Below are 17251 nucleotides of genomic sequence, written 5' to 3'. Positions count from 1 at the left end.
CCGATAAGGGGGTCAAAGATGGCACCCATCTGGTGGGGCTTGTAATCAGACGCTCGGTGTCAAGCTCTTAGTAGGTTTCTTCCTTAAAGACACGTGCTCGCCAGGTTCACAGTAGGTGATCGGCTGCTGTTGACCTTGACAGAATACCACTGGACCCAGCCCAGCTGTCCTCAGTCCCACTTCCTTCCTAAACTGTCTTCTAGCCAGTTTTTCTGACTTCAGCAAGTGTCCTGAGGGGGTAGGTTAGGAATGGGTGTATGTGTGGGGGAGGCAGTGCGGGAGCCTGAACTCTGCGTGGTGAGACCAGCATCCCAGATCTGAACCCTAGACTCGCTGTGCTACCTCGGGCTAAAGCCTTGCCTGCTCTGAGCCTTGGTTTCTGCCCTCATCTGTCAAGCTTGGACCAGGCAGCCCGGGGAGCTGCCAGCTTCAAACAGGGCCAGGGGCTGTTGCTCCGTCCCCTTTGCTGCCAGCCCCCCACCTCCCCGCCTTCTGAGCTTCAGGCTGTGACGAGGAGACAGCCAATCTGTTTACTGAACCGGCTGACCCCTTCCGGGAACACGGCCCAAGCTTCCCAGAACTCGGGTATTAATGACCCGGAGCCACATGACGGAGCATGACACAGCATTTTTGGGTGCAAGGCAGAGCCCAGAGGGGCGCGTGGGGGCTGTGGCCAGCCTCCAGCCTGGCCAGAGGGTGAGTCACCCCAGCCTGCTGGAGCTCCCATCCTAGCCACTCGAGTCCTCCCCGAGCCTGCACGTCCCACCTGGCTAGGGCCACCCAGGACCCCTTGACCTTTGCCCTAGTATCCCAGCAGAGGCCGTGGGCACCCAGAGCTGCCCTTTGGGATCATGGTTAGGCTGCACATGAGGCCCTGGCCTCCCTCAAGAGCTGGGTATGGACAGCTTAGCCTTGCAAGAAGGGTGCGAATGTGACCCTGTTTGACAGACAGGGAAGTCATATTCATGGAGAAGGGGCAAGTTCTTCTGAGTATGGATTCACCTCAGATGAGTTCCTTTCACAGCGGGGGCAGGGGGCAAACTGAGGCATGGAGTGCTGAGGAGCCTGAACCCTGCAAGCCCCCATCCTGACCTGTCTCAGGTATGCTGCACAGCTTGGCACGTGCTCAGATATACTGTGCCTCAGTTTCCCCTGTGGAGCCGCTTGACTTCTCGACCTTGAGAGTCTCCGAGGACAGGTGGAGCATCTAGCTGAAGGCATCTCACCCAATCAGTCACCAGCCCCCCCACCCCGCCCCGGGCACCTCGGCCACCCCGAGGTGGAGGTGGTGGTATTTACAAGGCTGGGAATCAGACAGGTGTGGGGTGCAGAGAGGTGTTCCCTGACACAAGGGGACCTCTTGGTTCCCAGCTCCAAAGCCGGACCAGGGTCCATGGGGCTAGAGATGCTCTTTGATTCTCTTTCCTTTATCTCACAGGCCTTGCTTGGGCACCTTCTGTATACAGGTCTCTGCTGCTGGGGGGTGGCAGCTATAGTGAGGGAGAGGACACACATGGATGGCAGGACATTTTGGTCCCAGACACAAACTGAGCAGTGGGGAAGGGCCTCCTGAGATGACATGGATGGGCACCGAGTGGGGCGGTTTCCCAACAGGAGGCAGTGTGCCCAGCCAGTGTAAAGGCCCTGGAGGAGGCAGGGGACGGGGCAATCAGGAAAGGTAAGTGCTGAGGCTGGCAGCTGGCGGGAGGGATGGCGACAGTGCACAGGGGCCAGCGCAGAGTGAACAGCCACCGCACGTGATCTGATGGCAGCAGGACTCGTGTTCTCTATCCTCTAGGGCCAAGGCATGGTCACCCTCGAGGCCAGAGGCAGCTGGGAAGAAAAGCCAAGTGAGGGGCCGTCTGTCCAGGAGCCCACTGAGAACGGGAGGTCAGAGACGGCCAGGGTGAAGCTGCGGCTGTGGGCAGCAGGGATGGCTGCCACCGAGGCCCCTCCGGCTGAGACAGCAAGACTGGAGGTCTCCCAGGAAAGGGATCGGCAGATAAAGAGGCCCTGGGGGGTCAGGGCCAGAGTTGTCCACTGCTCGGGATCCTGAAGAGAATGGAGGGATGGGGCAGAGGCTCAGGTCACAGGCTGGATCAGGGCAGACCTGGAACAACGGGCCCAGGCTAGAGCCTGGTCGGTTCTCCACGTGGGCTGAGGCAATGTCTGCCCTCATGGGGCATAGCTGGAGTCACAGCGGCTTAGGAGAGGGGTCACGGACATAGCAGCAGGGTGGCTCTGCTACATCCACGCTGTGTGACTCATGCATGTCCCTCACCTCCCTGAGCCTTAGCTCTTCCTTGGTAAATGAGCTCCTCTCATTCGTTCACTCAGTCTTTCTGTCGGTATTGTAATCTTTTATACGTATTCACATGTGCGCGCACATGAGTACACCACACACGTGTGTGGGCGTCAGAGGCCGATGTGCAGGGGTCAGGCCTTGCTCCTTTACCCATGCAGGCCCCAGGAATCTAACTCAGGTTGTCAGGCTTGGCAGCAGGCGCCTTCTTGCACTGAGCCATCTCGCCAGTCTCACTCGGTGTCTTTTTTGAGCACCTACTATGTGTCAGGCCCTGGGCTGGGGAATGGGGGTGCAGTAGTGAGAAGCATCCTGCCTGTGTGGGCTGATGGGGGCACGGTGTGCAACGGTTAGGAACGTAGATCCTAGAGCCCGAGGGCCTGGACTTGCTCCTGCTTCAGCAGCTATCAGCTGTGTGACTTCGAACCAGTTGCTCCACCTCTCTGAACTTTCTCTGTAAATGAGTTAATTGTGTTATCCACCTTGCAGGGCTGTGCTAAGGACAATGAGTTCACAGAGGGAGTGAGAGTCTGACACGCAGTAGGTACGCATCCGAGTTCGCATGGAAAGAGGTGGAAAATAAACAGAAAGCAGGGAAATGAGAAGTGACAGGAACCAGCTCCGAAGACCAAGTGGGCATACAGTAAGTGTTCAATAAGTGCCTACTTTCTCAGACTCCTTTTCGTCAGCTTAGATTGTGAGGCCTGAGGTTTAGGATCTGCAGAAGACCAGAAATTGGGTCTGGCTTATCCAGAAACACACAGAGAAACTTTGGGGCCAACCCCCAGACAGTGCACCCCCAATAACGCCCTGCACCCCAACTGCATCACCCTCACAGCCTGGGTGGCTGGGGCGAGCTGGGGCCTGCCTGGCGGGTCCCCGTAATGGCACTCATTACACAGGTGTCTGGCAGTGCAGTGGGGAGACTTGGGCCCCAGGGGCCGTGTTCTCATGGCACCCGGCCAGACACCACAGGCCCTTCCTCATCCTTCATGGGCCTGTGTCCAGGAAGGGCAGCAGGCGGGGGAGCGGGGCTGGCATGGGGCCAGCTGGCATCCCGCAAAAGGAGGGAAAGTTGAGAAGTTTGGGTGCCAAAGACTAGTGAGGAGGGGTGAGGGGGGTGCAGGTGCGCAGGGGACAGTGAACCAGGCACATGGAGGTGAGAGGTCACCAGGATGGTACACTGGGGCCAGCGTGGCTCAGCCCAGTCAGCCCACTCATGAGGTGCCCACCTTTGGCTCTGCTGGGCCTGCTCAGTCTGTAGCTCTGGTTTCTGAATTTAACTGGCTGTGATGGTTTTTCTATAAATATGTAAGTATTCTATAAATATGTATGTGCTCAGTGAAAATTTACAACTATTTATTTAAAGGGCTGACTCAGTGATTAAGAGCCCTGGATGCTCTTTCAGAGGACCTGGGTTCAATTCATAGCACCCACATGGTAACTCCGGTTCATGGGGACCTAACACCCTCTCCTGGCCTCCTTGGGCACTAAGCATAAAATGGTGTGCAGACACATAGGCATCCAAAACACCCACTTCCATTAAATAAAATGAATCAATTTTTAAAAAATTAAAATGCATATATTTAAAAAGATCTTCAGAGCCAGACAGAGAGGGCTTACATCTTTAATTTCAGTACTCAGGAACTAGAGGAAGGTAGATCTCTGTGAGTTCAAGGCCAGCCTGGTATATAGAGAGTTCCAGGACAGCCAGAGCTGTTATACAGAGAAACCCTGTCTCAGAAATACAACAGCAACAACAACAACAAAACATCTCCAGACAGAGACAGGACCATTTCACTGGTGAAGAATTTCATTGGTGAAGAAAAGGAGCCGGGTGACGGGAGAGAGCTGCAGGGCAGGTTCAGGGGCCTCACTGAAAAGGTGACATTAGCCTGAAGGCTTGAAGGCTGAGCCACTGGGGCCACTGTGAGGGAAGAGAGTTCTGGGCAGGAGGTACAGCCAGTGGCAGGTCACAGCCTGGCTGGTAGAGGGTACCAAGGAGGCAGGCAGAGGAGCGCAGGGCCATGGCAGGAGGGAGAGCTTGTGTCTGGTACCATTGTGTACGGTGGGCACACAGAAGGGGGCTCCACCAATGAGGGTGGGTGGGAGGAGCCGGACAGGAGGGAGCACCAAGTGTGGGAACAGTTGGCTGTCAGAGGCGCTGACGGGAACGTGGGCTGTTCAATTTGTGTTTGAGCCTATTAGCCTGAGTTCAAACCCCCTGGATCCTGGAGCCTGTTATTAAGCCGGCTGTACCCTGGGGCGCCTGCCTTTATCCCCAGACAGGGCCTGGCCCGCCTGCCCCCAGGTCGACCTTGGCCCCCCAGATGGGAATAGATGGGCGGGACAGGGGCACCCCAGGGCTGCCAAGCACCTCACAGGCCTAAGATGATTCCAGGAGGCCCGAAACTTCCTCCCATCAGCCAGAGAAGGGATGGCAGCCCCAGGGAACTGAGGCAGGGAGCCTCAGTCAGACCATGTCTCCATGGCTGCCTCTTTCCAGGATGGCGTCTGTATAGGTCGAAGAGCAGAGCTGTCCAGTTGTGAGGTTCCTGTCACAGGCCCAACAATGAGAGTAGTAAGTTCCCCGACATGAGAGGCATGCGAGAAGGCTCAGCTCGCAGCCCTTCCTTGGTTCTCAGCAGTAAGTGCAGAAAGGGGATGGGGTGGGGGCCATTCTCGTCTAGTCCCGTGATTCCACAGGTTTCAAAATTGTAGTTGAAATCCCTGTTCTCCGTCCCCTGGTCTAGCTCCTGTCCCGAGGTTCACACAGCTCAGTCCCAACTCTTTAGACCTCACTAGGGCACTAACAGTCCCCAACTCTGCTGGGACCATGGCCTCTCTCCATGCTGTCCTCCTGCCTCAGGGTCTGTAGGGACAGTGTGACGGCTGCATGCCAGGCCACCAACATCGCGTAGATTAAATGGCCCTATGAGGTATATCCTGCTGCGAGATCCATGTCACAGACGTGGAAAATTGGGTCTCAGAGAGGTCAAGCCTTTCACCCAAAGCCACACAGCATTGAGTGAATCAGAGTAGGAAGGATTTGAACACAGGCCACGTGGACTTTAACCGCATGCTCTTTTCTTCGTTCCAACTTACTGCTGCCGCCTCCAGGAAGGCTTCTCTGACTTCCTACTCTAGGGTTCCCACTGTTGCAAGGGCACATTGAGTCACGGTTACCCCCTTTCTCTCTGGCGCTTTTATTGACATTTGACAGACACATTGCTAGAACACAGCCCGTGGCAGACCTCGGTGAGTCGTGCCCCTTAGGCGTACTCCCGAGCCCACCAGTGCCATCAAGGCCTCAGGTGTATCCTCTATCCTCCAATCAGGCCGTCCCCTTCCGTGATCCGATTCTTGCTGCCCCACTTTCCCACTCCCATCATGGGCGGTGCAGCCACCTGCATTGCGAAGAACGGCTTTATTTCTCTGGAATTTTCTACAAGTAGAATTATCATGTGTTGATTTGCTGGTGACACGGTGGCTCGTCTGTGTGTCTTTCTTGTACATGTCTACTCCTCACCCCCATTGGGCTACAAGAATTTGGTCTTCTGTGTCTTTACACCTGGTACGGGGCTGGGCACACAGGAAGTGCCTGATAAATGCTGACCAGAAGGAGGAAGGGCTATGCCCAATGGGAGGTTCAGTCACAGTCACAGAGCAGAAGAAATTTCCAGGCTATCTGAGGAACACTAACCTCCGTGCCATGGAGGGCAGCCGGGGGTTTGGTTGAGTGCATTCACTGGTTGTGTCCTGGGACCTCGGAGCTGGGCAGTTCAGACAGGTGTGGGCTGAGGAGTTGGGTTGTCCTGACCGCCCTGTGGGGTCACTGGCCGTAGGTTCTAGAAGGGACAACTGTGCAGCTGAGAAGGCGTCAGGTGGATGGGAGGTGGCAACTGGGCCTCCCGAACCAGTTGGACTCCTTGAGAGCTCCCTGGGGCGCTGGGAGCTGAGTACGGAGCCAAGGGTGCAGTGGGGAGGGGAGGCAGCATCGTTAATTAGTGCAAATTATCGGGGAAATTCCAGTTCATGCTGCATCAAGCTGAGCAGGAGCAGGAGGCACTAATCAGGCTTAAAGATACCCACAATCTGGAAGCTTTGTGTCCCCCAGGCCTCTGTTTCCCTCTAGCCTGAGGGGTCAATCCGTGGCAAGTGCCTGTCTTCACACTTCCCTCATGGGTCTGTACCCATGAGACTCCAAGGTCCATTTCCCAGATAGAAAAGCAGAGGCTAGGACTTGGGGAGTTAGCTGAGGTCACACAGGGGCCTCCAGGAGCAGAATTGAAAAGGCGGGGCCACTAGGGAGCACAACTTCTTCAGTGAGAGCCACATTAGTTGGCACTTGTTAACTGAGTGTCACATACTGCATGCCCCGCATGGCTCAGCTCTCTGAGGACAAGGCTCAGCCTGTGGAGTTTGTTTTGTTTGGGGATCTGGGGCATCCGGGAAAGGGTTCCACAGCCCATTGAGTTTGGAGACTCCACAGTCTCCATGTGCAGAACTCATTCCTCAAAGTTGCTGAGGACGTCACGTGTACCGCCATGGAAGGCTCACCACCTTCCGGCACCAGCCTGGGATGCCCTTTGACCTCACCGTTTCCCACCTGGTGGGGACTCCTGGTCTCAACCCTGGGGTTTCCGAAGAGCACAATGGTTTGGGCACAGGGAACAGAGAAGGATGAAGGACTCAGATGAGGAAGGAGGAAAGATGACAGACAGGTGCAAGGTTCTATGGGTGATTACAGCTGGGTCCTTGGGTTGGTGGTGAAGAGTTGTTTAAGGATGAAGAGACAGAGGCACGGCCTGAAATGAAAAGAGAAAATGAACCAAGGGAACGAGCAGGAAAGAGCAGACGGAAGTATATCAGAAGGACACTGCATGGATGGACAGATGGACGGATGGACGGATGGATGGACGGATGGGTGGGTGGGTGGGTGGACAAAAGAGCGAATGAATGAATGAATGAATGAATGAGTGATTAAAGTGCAGGGTGGTGTGGAGGTTTGAGAACTGCAGATCAACGGATGGACAGGTGAGATGTAACAGGAGAAACTGGTGGGTAAAGTGACACAGAACAAAGAGCCTTGAAAGGAATGTGTGTGTGGATGGCAAGTGATGCTGTGCGGATGGATGGATGGATGGATGCGAGGGTGGATGGATGATGAATGGGCAGAGGTGGGTGCATGGTAGATAGATAAATGGGTAGATGGATGGATGGATAGATGGATGGATAGGTGGAAAGGTAAGTGAACCAGGACCTGAGCAGATGCCTGCAGCCAGAAGGTTGTGCTGAGGTAACCAGAAGGGCCCTGAGTTCCTCTTTGATGTGGAGATCGTGAGCCCAGAAGTCCTGCAGGGGGTTGAGGAGGCTCTGCTCTGGGTAGTTACTTATTTTAACTTCTCAAGCTTCTCCAAGGGTCACACATTTGGGGCTGCAGGTGGCTGAGGGGGACTGGATCTCCCCGAGGGTCTACATTTACCTACTTAGCTTTCTGTCCCTTGCTTGCAGGCCTGGGAGACCCCGTGCAGGTCTGCGGGCAGCTGGGAGTGGACAGTCTTTGTAGCCATTGCTGCTGCGCAGTGCTGAGGGCAAATCTAAGGGTTTAGGAAGACCCTTGGGCATCACACAAGGGTAGGACAGAGCTGAGGATTAGACAGCCTAGACACAAATCTCAAAATTCTGGGCTTGGGGTCCAGGAGAGTGTTGGCCTTTTTCTGGGAGGCTGAGGAAAAGCTCTTCCTGACCTTCAAGGAAGGCACCAGGCTGAGGTGCTGAGCAGAGGCCTGGGACCTGCCCGTGGGTGGACTTGCCATATCCACTCATGCAGAAAACCTTCCATGAATGGAGTTGACATTCAAAAACCTGAGGATTTTTCCAAATTTTCCAGCTCCCCTGGGAAGGTCAGACAACCAGTTCTGGGTCCTGTTCCCAGGGGGCCATTCTTGATTGCATCCAAGTGTGCTTAAAGCAGGGTCTTGGCCCCAGTGTCCGCCAGCCCCTCTCATCTCATGGAGGGATGACTGTACCACTTGAAGTCTGGCCTGGTCTTGGATGGGGCTGTGTTTGGATTCCCAAGCCTGTCTCTTGTCCCTGTCACCTCCAGGGCCTGAATGTGCTTCTCTCTCAGACTTTGTTCTCTCTCTGCCCCAGGCTGAGCCTGGGGTGGGGGTGATGATGGTGGTCAGCTAGCGAAGGGCTGAGGCTTAGCCAGAGCCTGGGGGCCCAGTGGGAGGCAGATCCACATCTGCTAGCGACGTGTCCACCAGGCCTGTCACACTGCTGAGGCTCATCCCTGAGGCATGTGGGTGCGGGAGGTGCTGTGGGCGCTGTGGTGGGGGTGGGGCAGAACCAGCTGGACTGCTGTGTGTCAAGGCTGCACGCAGGCCCCAGTGACCTCAGCAGTAATCCCTAGTAAGTGGAGCAAAAGGGTGCTGGGGAGGCAGAGGGTGGCAGAGGATGCTGAGCAGGAGGACCTGGACTGACCCTCTAAGAGGCCCTCGGACCTGAGGTTAAACACTTCACCTCTCTGAGCCGTGGCTTATGGAATAGCCTGGGCGCGCACCCTCCTGGGTGCAACATGTGGTCACATGGTTCCTAAATCCCAGACGACACCTGCCTCCGATGAGCTGGGTCACTCTGGGCATGGTGCTCCTCCGTCAGGTTCTGGAAGAATGGTCAGAAAAAGCTCAAGACTAGCCAAGTCCTGGCCGATCTATTCTGAGGGGAAGAGTCCTCTCACGAGGAAACACTTGCTGAACACTTCCTGCGTGTGAGGAACCAGACGCGGCTCAGAGCTGGCACTTCTGTAGAGGAGGTCAGAGAACGGGAAGTAAGATAAGTGTACCACATGCTACGTTCTACTTATTTTGTGTGTGAGCATGAGTGTGCAGGTTTACGATTAAGCACGTCTATGTGTGTGCACGTGTATATGGATGCCAAAGGTCAGCCGCAGCTGTGTTCCTCAGATGTCACCAACTTTCTGTTCTAGAGACAGAGTCTCTCTCTAGCCTGGAACTCAGCATACTGGCCAGCAATGCTCAGAGATCTTCCTCAACACTGGTGTTATATATACACGCACGGTCACACGCACGGCCACACGCACAGCCACACGCATGGCCACACACACGGCCACGTGCCCTCTGTGCCGCCACGTGGAACTCCTTACGTGGATTCTGGCTATTGAACTCAAGTTCACCAACTAAGCCATCTCCCCAGCCCCAAACAGTTGATTACATTCTAAAGAGTTAAGGGCTAGAGGAACGATGGCTCAGTGGTTCCAAGGGACCTGGGTTCAGTCCCCAGAACTAACAGGGCAGCTCACAATCATCTATAAGTCCAGTTCCAGGGGATTCGATACCTCTTCTAGCCTCCATAGGCACAGCACACACATGGTGCACAGACAAGCATGCAGGCAAAATCCCCACAGAAGTACACACACACACACACACACACACACACACGTTCTATAGGATTAAAGGGGAAATAATTCACAACTGTTGTTTGATTTCAAGCATCAGTCCTTCCTGGGCCCTGGTTTCTCCATTCTTTCAGTTCTGCTGGCTGGGTGATGGTGTCTCGGGAGAGACTCATCCGTGGCTCTTCTCCCAGTTGTGCCAGGCCAGCCTGAGACAGCTCTGAGCCAGTGCCAGGGAAAGCAGTCCAGGGCCCTGATGCTTTCCCTACCTGAGCACAGGCTGGGCTTTTCAACCCTGAGCACGCCTGTCATGAAATCCAGGCAATTTACTCAACCTCCCTGGGCTGGATTTCTCATCTGTGGAAGCGCCTGCCCCTTGGGGAAATGGGGAAACTGCACTTGGTGTGCCGAACAGACCAGCATCTGCCCGTTACAGACGGTGTGGCTGACCTGCTATGTGACCCACTGTCCTGGGTTTGCCGGTATCTTGTTTTCTTCATCTGTGAGGTGGGGTAATGGCAGCGTGTAGAAAATAGGAAATTATCTAACATTTATCACCGAGCCCAGAGCAGAGCCCACTGATCAAGCATGATTTTTGTTTTCTTTAAGCTTTTAAACGCAGAATTTACTTAAGTCAGAGCCACCAAGCCACATCTGATCCACTAACAGCGCCATGGGGATCCTGCTGTCCCTCTCTGCAGACAGACGCCTCTGCTCTTAATCCTACTTAACAAATTAATGAGATGTGAAAGAAAATTAGGGGCCTGGGGATGTTGACTTCAATGGAGACTTGTGTCCCTAACCAGATGCTGTGAAAGATTGGGAGAAACTAGCTGTTCAAGCAGGGTGACCACAGGCAAGATCTTCTCCTCTGGGACCTTCAGCCTTTTTTCCTAAAGTGAGTGGAATGGTTTCTTATCTGTCTGTGCAACTGTAGCATCGCTCTCTGGCTAGAGCCCATTCCTACCGTTATGTGTTAAGTGCCTCCTGTATGCAAAGCCAGCCTTCCTCCTTCCTTTCCTCTCTCCATCCCAGCAGGGACTCAGCAGGCTTCCCAGGGGAGGGCAGTGGCTGGGGGGTGCTGGGGATCTGCCCACAGAGGAGGAAGTGGGGGCTGGGCCGGCTGCTGACGCAACTGTGATGTCAGAGCCAGCCACAGGCGGCAGCCAGCCCAGGCTGCTGGTACCCTGTGTGCCTGCTGGCTGGGGGGAAGGCTTAACCCCTTCCCGGCCTCCCTTTCCCAGACGGCCATCCCCCAGCTGGCCTGGCCCACAAGATTCCCAGATTTCACAATTGGGGCTGGAGCTGACTCACGTACAGTAAGTTCAGGGAGAGAAACTCCCCACTGCCTGGCGTCCCGTCTCGGGACAAGCCGGCCGCCAAGCCTGCCCTCCTCACAGACACAGCGTAGCCAGGATCTTCCTGCAGGGCTACTGACCTACAGAGGGACGTAGGCCGTGCCAGAACTCAAGGGGCCATCCATGGGATCATGGTGGCCACGTGTTCAGTCATGGCCCAATGCCAAATTGCTGGTGGCCTGGAGTCATCTATAACCCTAAGGCTGAGCTATGGTGTTCTTAAGTGGGAAAGGGGGTTGATCACAAGACCAGCATCCTAGGTCACAGCAGGAACTGGGAGTGATGATTGTGAATGAGGCAGAGCACAGGAAGTGGGGGTAAATATTATTGTTGTGACGTCTAACCACTCCAGAATCCTAAGAGATGCTCCCTGGGGTACCATCTCTCAGGACAACAGACCCCAGGAAATTAGCTACCTTAATGTTCACACATCTTTATTTGCTCTGTGCACACTCACCGAACACCACTGTGTTCCAAAAGCACACGACTGAGTTCTAGAGTCAGCAGTGGGTTAAGGAAGCCCTGAAACAATTGATTTTGAAAGTGAGTGTGTGTGTGTGTGTGTGTGTGTGTGTGTGTGTGTGTGTGTGTGTAAGACACAGTCTCACTATATAGCCTAGGTTGGCCTCTCACTCAGGACCCAGGGCTGGGACCCCACGTGGGTACCTTCACAGGAGTTAGAAGTTTGAGATCACACTTGCGATTGGCTGGTTCTGTGTGATGGACAGCACAGGTGGATGGTGAAAAATAAGGGGGTTCTGGGGGACCTAGATTGAGAGAGGGAGCCAGCATAGACCTTGATGACAGGGTTCAGGCAACAAGACTGGCCTGCTGGAGGCACCTCTGGGCCATGCAGAGGGACAAGGACGGCAGGGACCTAAAGTTTGAGCCTAGGAGCTGTGCTTGCTGGAAAAAGCCTCACGTGCCCAGCCTAGGCTGCGTACATCACTTGACAAAGGTCCCATTTTGTCCCATTGATCTGGGGCCCACAGCTGCCCCCTACACAACCAAAGTCTCCTCAGAGGGTCCAGCCCGGCCTGAGGCAGCAGCGGTCACACAGCTCAGTCTCCAAGGCTGGATCAGGGAGGGTAGAGAGTCACGGTTTCATGGCAGCGCCCCCAGCTCAGGGTGTTTAGAGTTTGATTCATTGTTGAACTTTGGGGTGACCAACTGTGAGATGGGCATGGCACGGATTTCTGGAAGGACAGAAGAGGTAGAGCCCCTGACTTGGTGTCTGACTCCAACTCAAGAAGAGGTGAAACACTAGAGTGAAGGGGCCCAGGCCTCCTGCCCACTTGTGTGAGAGTGGTGGGGAGACCCTGTAAGCAAGGACACTAGGAATCACAGGGTAGGGAACACGCAACCTGGCTCTAAAGCCTCGGGACAGCATGAGGCTCGGTCAGCATCCCTAAGGATGTTTTGTGTTCTTCTTTACATTAAAATTCATGTGTTTGTTTTTTCGGCTCCCTCTGAGAGAGGCAGCTTTGGTTTCTCCTCTCCTCCTCCTCCTCTTACTCCTCCTCCTCCTCCTCCTCCTCCTCCTCCTCCTCTTCTTCTCCCCTTCATGTACTTATTTAATTAGGATGTTTGAGTATGTGTGTGGAGAGTGTGCCTGTCGTGGTGCTGCGTGGGGGTCAGAGGGCAGCTTAGCTCAGGTGGTTTCTCTCCTTACACCACAAAGGACTCAGGGATCAAACTCAGGCCAGTCATATGTGGCAGAATCCTTTACCCACTGAGCCCCCCCCTCCTTCTCTCTCTCTCTCTCTCTCTCTCTCTCTCTCTCTCTCTCTGTGTGTGTGTAGGAGGGTATGTAGTGCTCATGTGTGAGCTATGCAGATATGTGTGGGTACATGCACATGGGAGCATTCCTGTGGAGTCAAAGGCGTCTTCCCTAGGTCCCTCTCTACCTTGCTTTTTGTCTTGCTTTTGTTTTTTCATTTCTCGGTGTAGCCCTGGCTGTTCTGGAACTCATTCTGTAGACCAAGCTGGCCTTGAACTCAGAGATCTGCCTGCTTCCACCTCTGCCACCAAGTGTTGAGATTTAAGGTGTGTACCACCATTGCTTGGCCCCACCTTGGTGTTTGAGGCACCATCTCACTGGCCTGGGGCTTACAAAGGAGGCAAGGTTGCCTGGTGATCCAGCTCCAGGGACTCACCTTCTTCACTTCACCAACACTGGGGTTACAGGCATGAACCATATGTACCACCATGACTGACTCTAAGTGGATGCTAGGGCTTGAACTCAGATCCTCAGGTGTGTGTGGAAAGTGCTTGACCAACTGAGCTATCACTTCAGCCCCCTGAGGATGCTTGAAAGCATTTATTTACTTCCACAAGAAGTCCTTTGTGCCCCCTCAGCCATGAGTCAAAGGCACCCATGAGATGGCTAGGTGCCTGCCTCTCAATATAGCTTAACGCAGACAGCAGGGAAAGGCAGTGCAGTTGGTCACATGGTGTCTACCATACAAGGGTGCAGCTGGGCAGACAGGACTGGAGGCCCCAGCTGAGGAAGAGAGCGCTTTGAATCTCTTGACAGAGCATAGCGCTGGGATTCAAACCTGGTCCTGTAGGGCTTCTGTCTTGTTCTGGGGTCTTAGGACTGCTGGGAGGCCCAACCTGGACGGTTTTAGTGCATAAGGCCCCTCCTCTTTTGAAGAGAAACTGGCCTGGGATTGAACCAGACCCTGACACCCCCTCTGGCCTGGGTAATTACCCAAAGTGAGGGAAGCACCCATTTCCTGCCCCTTTCATCCCGGCTCCGGGACTGCAGGCAGCAATTAACCTCCCCAGCGCCCCTCTGAAGTAGGTTCTGGAGGCAGACATGTTATTAAACCCATTTTTACAGCTAGGTAAACTGAGGCAGAGACCACTGCGCTGGAGCCTGCTGTTCCCTGTGACTCAGCAGCTGAGTTTGTTCCTGCTTACAGGGGGCCTAACCAGGTGCCCCTCACCCCAGGCCAGGCCTGTGGCAGGTCCTTGGGGAATCCAGGAGTCTGTTCTGACCTTTGCTTTCTCACACAGGGGCTGCCAACTGATGGAAGGCACTAGAACTTGACTGTGTAACCCTGGGTAAGTCTGTTCTTTCTCTGGGCTTCAGTTCTATCAGCAGCAGGAAGATGCTCACATTTGTCCTATAGCTTTACCTGGGCAAAAAGTGCACATCTCCTCAGATGGAATTGCCTCCTCCCGGCCTTCCCAAACAGGGAAGAGACAGCTGCCTGGAATGTCCTCCCAGCTCCTGGGCGATGTCATCACAGTGCCACCTCAGTCTAGAGAGCCCTGACTGTGTCCCTCACACACTTCGGGGTGCTTCACTGCTTAGTTTCCTTATGGTCTTTTCGGCTCACACACAAGTGGTCCGGATCTGTTTGATCACCATGGGGCCCTGAACTTGGCCAGCACACACTAGGTGCTCAGGAAATTGTAGCTTTCTTCTTTCTTTGCTGCCTCCGAAGTCCGCTGTGGGCCACTTTGAATGTCGCTGGTTCCTCTGTTCCCCTCTTGGGAACTCACCGGGCTTGTGAGTCTCAGTCAGCTGCTCTGAGATCCCAGTCCAGGCTTCCCATGTCCTCAGTTTATGGGTGGACAGAGGGAAGAGGCCCCGGCCACTGTGGGTAGAGGTGCTTGGCACCACACAACCTGCCTTTGGCTAACCCCAGGCAGAGCCAACAACCAGCCACTGGCTCCCTTGGCACATCCGTCAGCACCCTTGGGGGAAAGAATTTGGAGAGGGGAGAAAGAAGAAGAAAAGCAAGCAGGGTGTGAGGGGGCCCGTCACACACCTGTGTAAACAATGTCACCTTACACCCCATCAGGCACCCTTGCCTTCCATGCCGTTGCTGGGCTTGTTTTCCTTGGCACAGGTACCCATAGAGTGGAATTCAGCTGAAGGAACCCAATTGTCATCTTCTAAGCATGCTCCCAGGCCAAGGACTTCCAGGGCTCTGACTGACATCCTCCTTCTGTCCTCAGAAGTTCCAGAACATTCCTGGGATCTGGGAATCTCCCACCGTGGCAGCTGGCCCAGAATGCTGGGGTGTTGGGATTCAAAACTCATCCCTGCCTGCTTTCCAGGAGGCACAGAGGATGCAAAGGGAGACTGAGGCCTGAGGTCAGAGGGTACAGTGGCCGGAGTGAGGTCCCCAGCAATGCCCACCATCCATCCCAGCAGTGGCACACCGCTTTCTGGAACCTTTCGTCCTTGTTACAACTCTGAGGAGCCAAGGCCCATGGCAGCTCTTGATCCATGGATGATCATGTGACCAAGACACACTATCCTGGGCCTCTCACATTGGCTGTCTTTGTATAGACAGTTTTCCCTTCAGGTCTACAGTGAGCAAGCGCATGGCCAAGACAAACACAAAAGTTGTCCTAGAAACCAACTCAGCTAGATGGTATCCAAACTCCTGGATCCAGCTGAACCTGAAGGCTTGCCCTGGGAAGCACAGGCTCCACGGGCCACCGGATTGCCCCTTTGGGGTCTGGTTTTGTATCATTTGCACCTAGAAGGCTCTGACTGACTGGGAGGAGGGAAGGGAAGAGATCCCGGATAGAGACAGGAAGGGATTCATGCCACAAGACTCCTCAAGGAAGGGTCTGCTTTGCCAGGGGTGGGAGGAATGTATTCAAAAGTGGGAACAGCCCACGGGCAGCTTGGTGCTGTGAGATGCTAACTGCATACCAGACTGAGCCCCACCAACACTCTCCTGTGCCAGGATGCTGATGCATGCCTGGAGGCCCACCAAAATGATTTCTATAGCGCCAGATGAGAGTATGGTCTAATGGGGTGGCCCGGCTGCTGTACCTTCCTTGAACCCGGAAAAGCTTGGTCCAGTGTCAATGCATGGTGAGGGCCCCCTCTGTGAGCAAGAGAACAACGCCCATCACCAGTCGGTGGTGCACACTACATACGGTGAGGTATCCGACCCTTCTAGACTGAGATGTCCCCAGCCTGTCCAGAAGATGGCCTGTCTCTACCAGTGTCCCAGCTGGCAGAGTCCCAGCTTCTAGCACTGCCCATGACGTCACACCCATGAGAGCAGGTGCTCCCTTCTGAAGCTGCTGCCCCTTTCCCGGTACAATGCTCCCGAGATGCACACAGAGTTCTGTGTATCCGTATGTTCTTTCTCATTGCTGCGTAGCATTACGTGGAGGAGTGGGGCCCCAGCTTGGGGAAGAGTCAGGCTGTTTCCAGTTTTAGCAGTTATGAAACACGTGTGATCTCTGTGTGGTTCCTTATGAAATAAAAAATAGAAAAGAAAAAGAGAAAAAAAAAAGAAACAGGAGTGAATGCAGGCCTGTGTGAACATAGTTTTCTTTATCTTGGGTCAGGGGCCTGTTTTCCACAGTGTTTGTTACTCTCTAAAGTCAGGCGCCAGTGCCTGTTGTTTTGCAGCTTTAGCAACAATGTAGCATCAGGTCGTTTTGCTTTTTTGTGTGTCACGTGTATAATGATACATTATAGAGTATCAGTTGATTTCCCCTAACAACTGATAAACATCTTTTAACATGCTAACTTTTCCAGCCCCAACAAAAATCAGATTCCTGGGCGGGTTAAATGGTTCAGTAGGTAAAGGAAATTGCTGCCCAGCCTGGCAACCTGAGTTAAATACCCTGGGTCCACGTGGCAGAAAGAGAGAACCCACTCCATGAAGTTAACCTGACTCCAGATTCTTGCCACGGCACACACACGCCCCTCTCACACGCCCCCCCAATAATAAACAAATACAACGTAAAGAAAACCCGACTGTCTATCTATTATTGAATTAATGTTTACTATCTCTTTGGGAGAAAGGTCAGCCCTTTGTCAAAATGTGACGTTGAGGGCTGGAGAGATGGCTTTGTGGTTAAGAGCACTGGCTGCTCTTCAGAGACCCTTCCCTGGTGGCTCACAAGCACCTTAACTCCAATTCCAGGGGATCTGTTGCCCCCCTTTGGCCTCTGCAGGCACCAAGCACTTATGAGGTGCACAGACATCCACAAGGCGAAACCACTCACACATAAAATTTAAAAATAAAAAATCTAAAACATGACTTACAAGTATTCCCTCAGTCCACAGCTTCCCATTTTTCTCTTACCAGGAGGCTTTGACGACAACACTCTTGTTTTCTACCTTTTTCTTAGTTAGCTTTGGTGGGTAGCATGTGCTCCTGGGGGTGTGCGTGTGTGTGT

General features: G+C 54.0%; 2 long non-coding RNA genes across 2 annotated transcripts; both read left to right on the top strand.

The window, feature by feature from the left end:
- The first annotated feature begins 1613 nt into the window (after window positions 1-1613).
- Window positions 1614-2324, top strand: LOC146892731 (uncharacterized). Its single transcript, XR_015003995.1, has 2 exons — window positions 1614-1678; window positions 1799-2324. It is a non-coding gene; the product is annotated as an uncharacterized LOC146892731 (long non-coding RNA).
- Window positions 2325-8735: 6411 nt separating this feature from the next.
- On the top strand, window positions 8736-16821 carry LOC146892730 (uncharacterized). Its single transcript, XR_015004241.2, has 4 exons — window positions 8736-9122; window positions 10529-10620; window positions 14102-14149; window positions 15053-16821. It is a non-coding gene; the product is annotated as an uncharacterized LOC146892730 (long non-coding RNA).
- The last annotated feature ends 430 nt before the right edge of the window (window positions 16822-17251 follow it).

This window comes from Myodes glareolus, chromosome 10 (genome assembly GCF_982192425.1).
Source record: "Myodes glareolus chromosome 10, mMyoGla1.1, whole genome shotgun sequence".
In the NCBI taxonomy this organism is placed as follows: Eukaryota; Metazoa; Chordata; class Mammalia; order Rodentia; family Cricetidae; genus Myodes; species Myodes glareolus.
The sequence above is the reverse complement of the archived record's forward strand: the minus strand, read 5'-3'. Positions and strand labels throughout refer to the sequence as shown.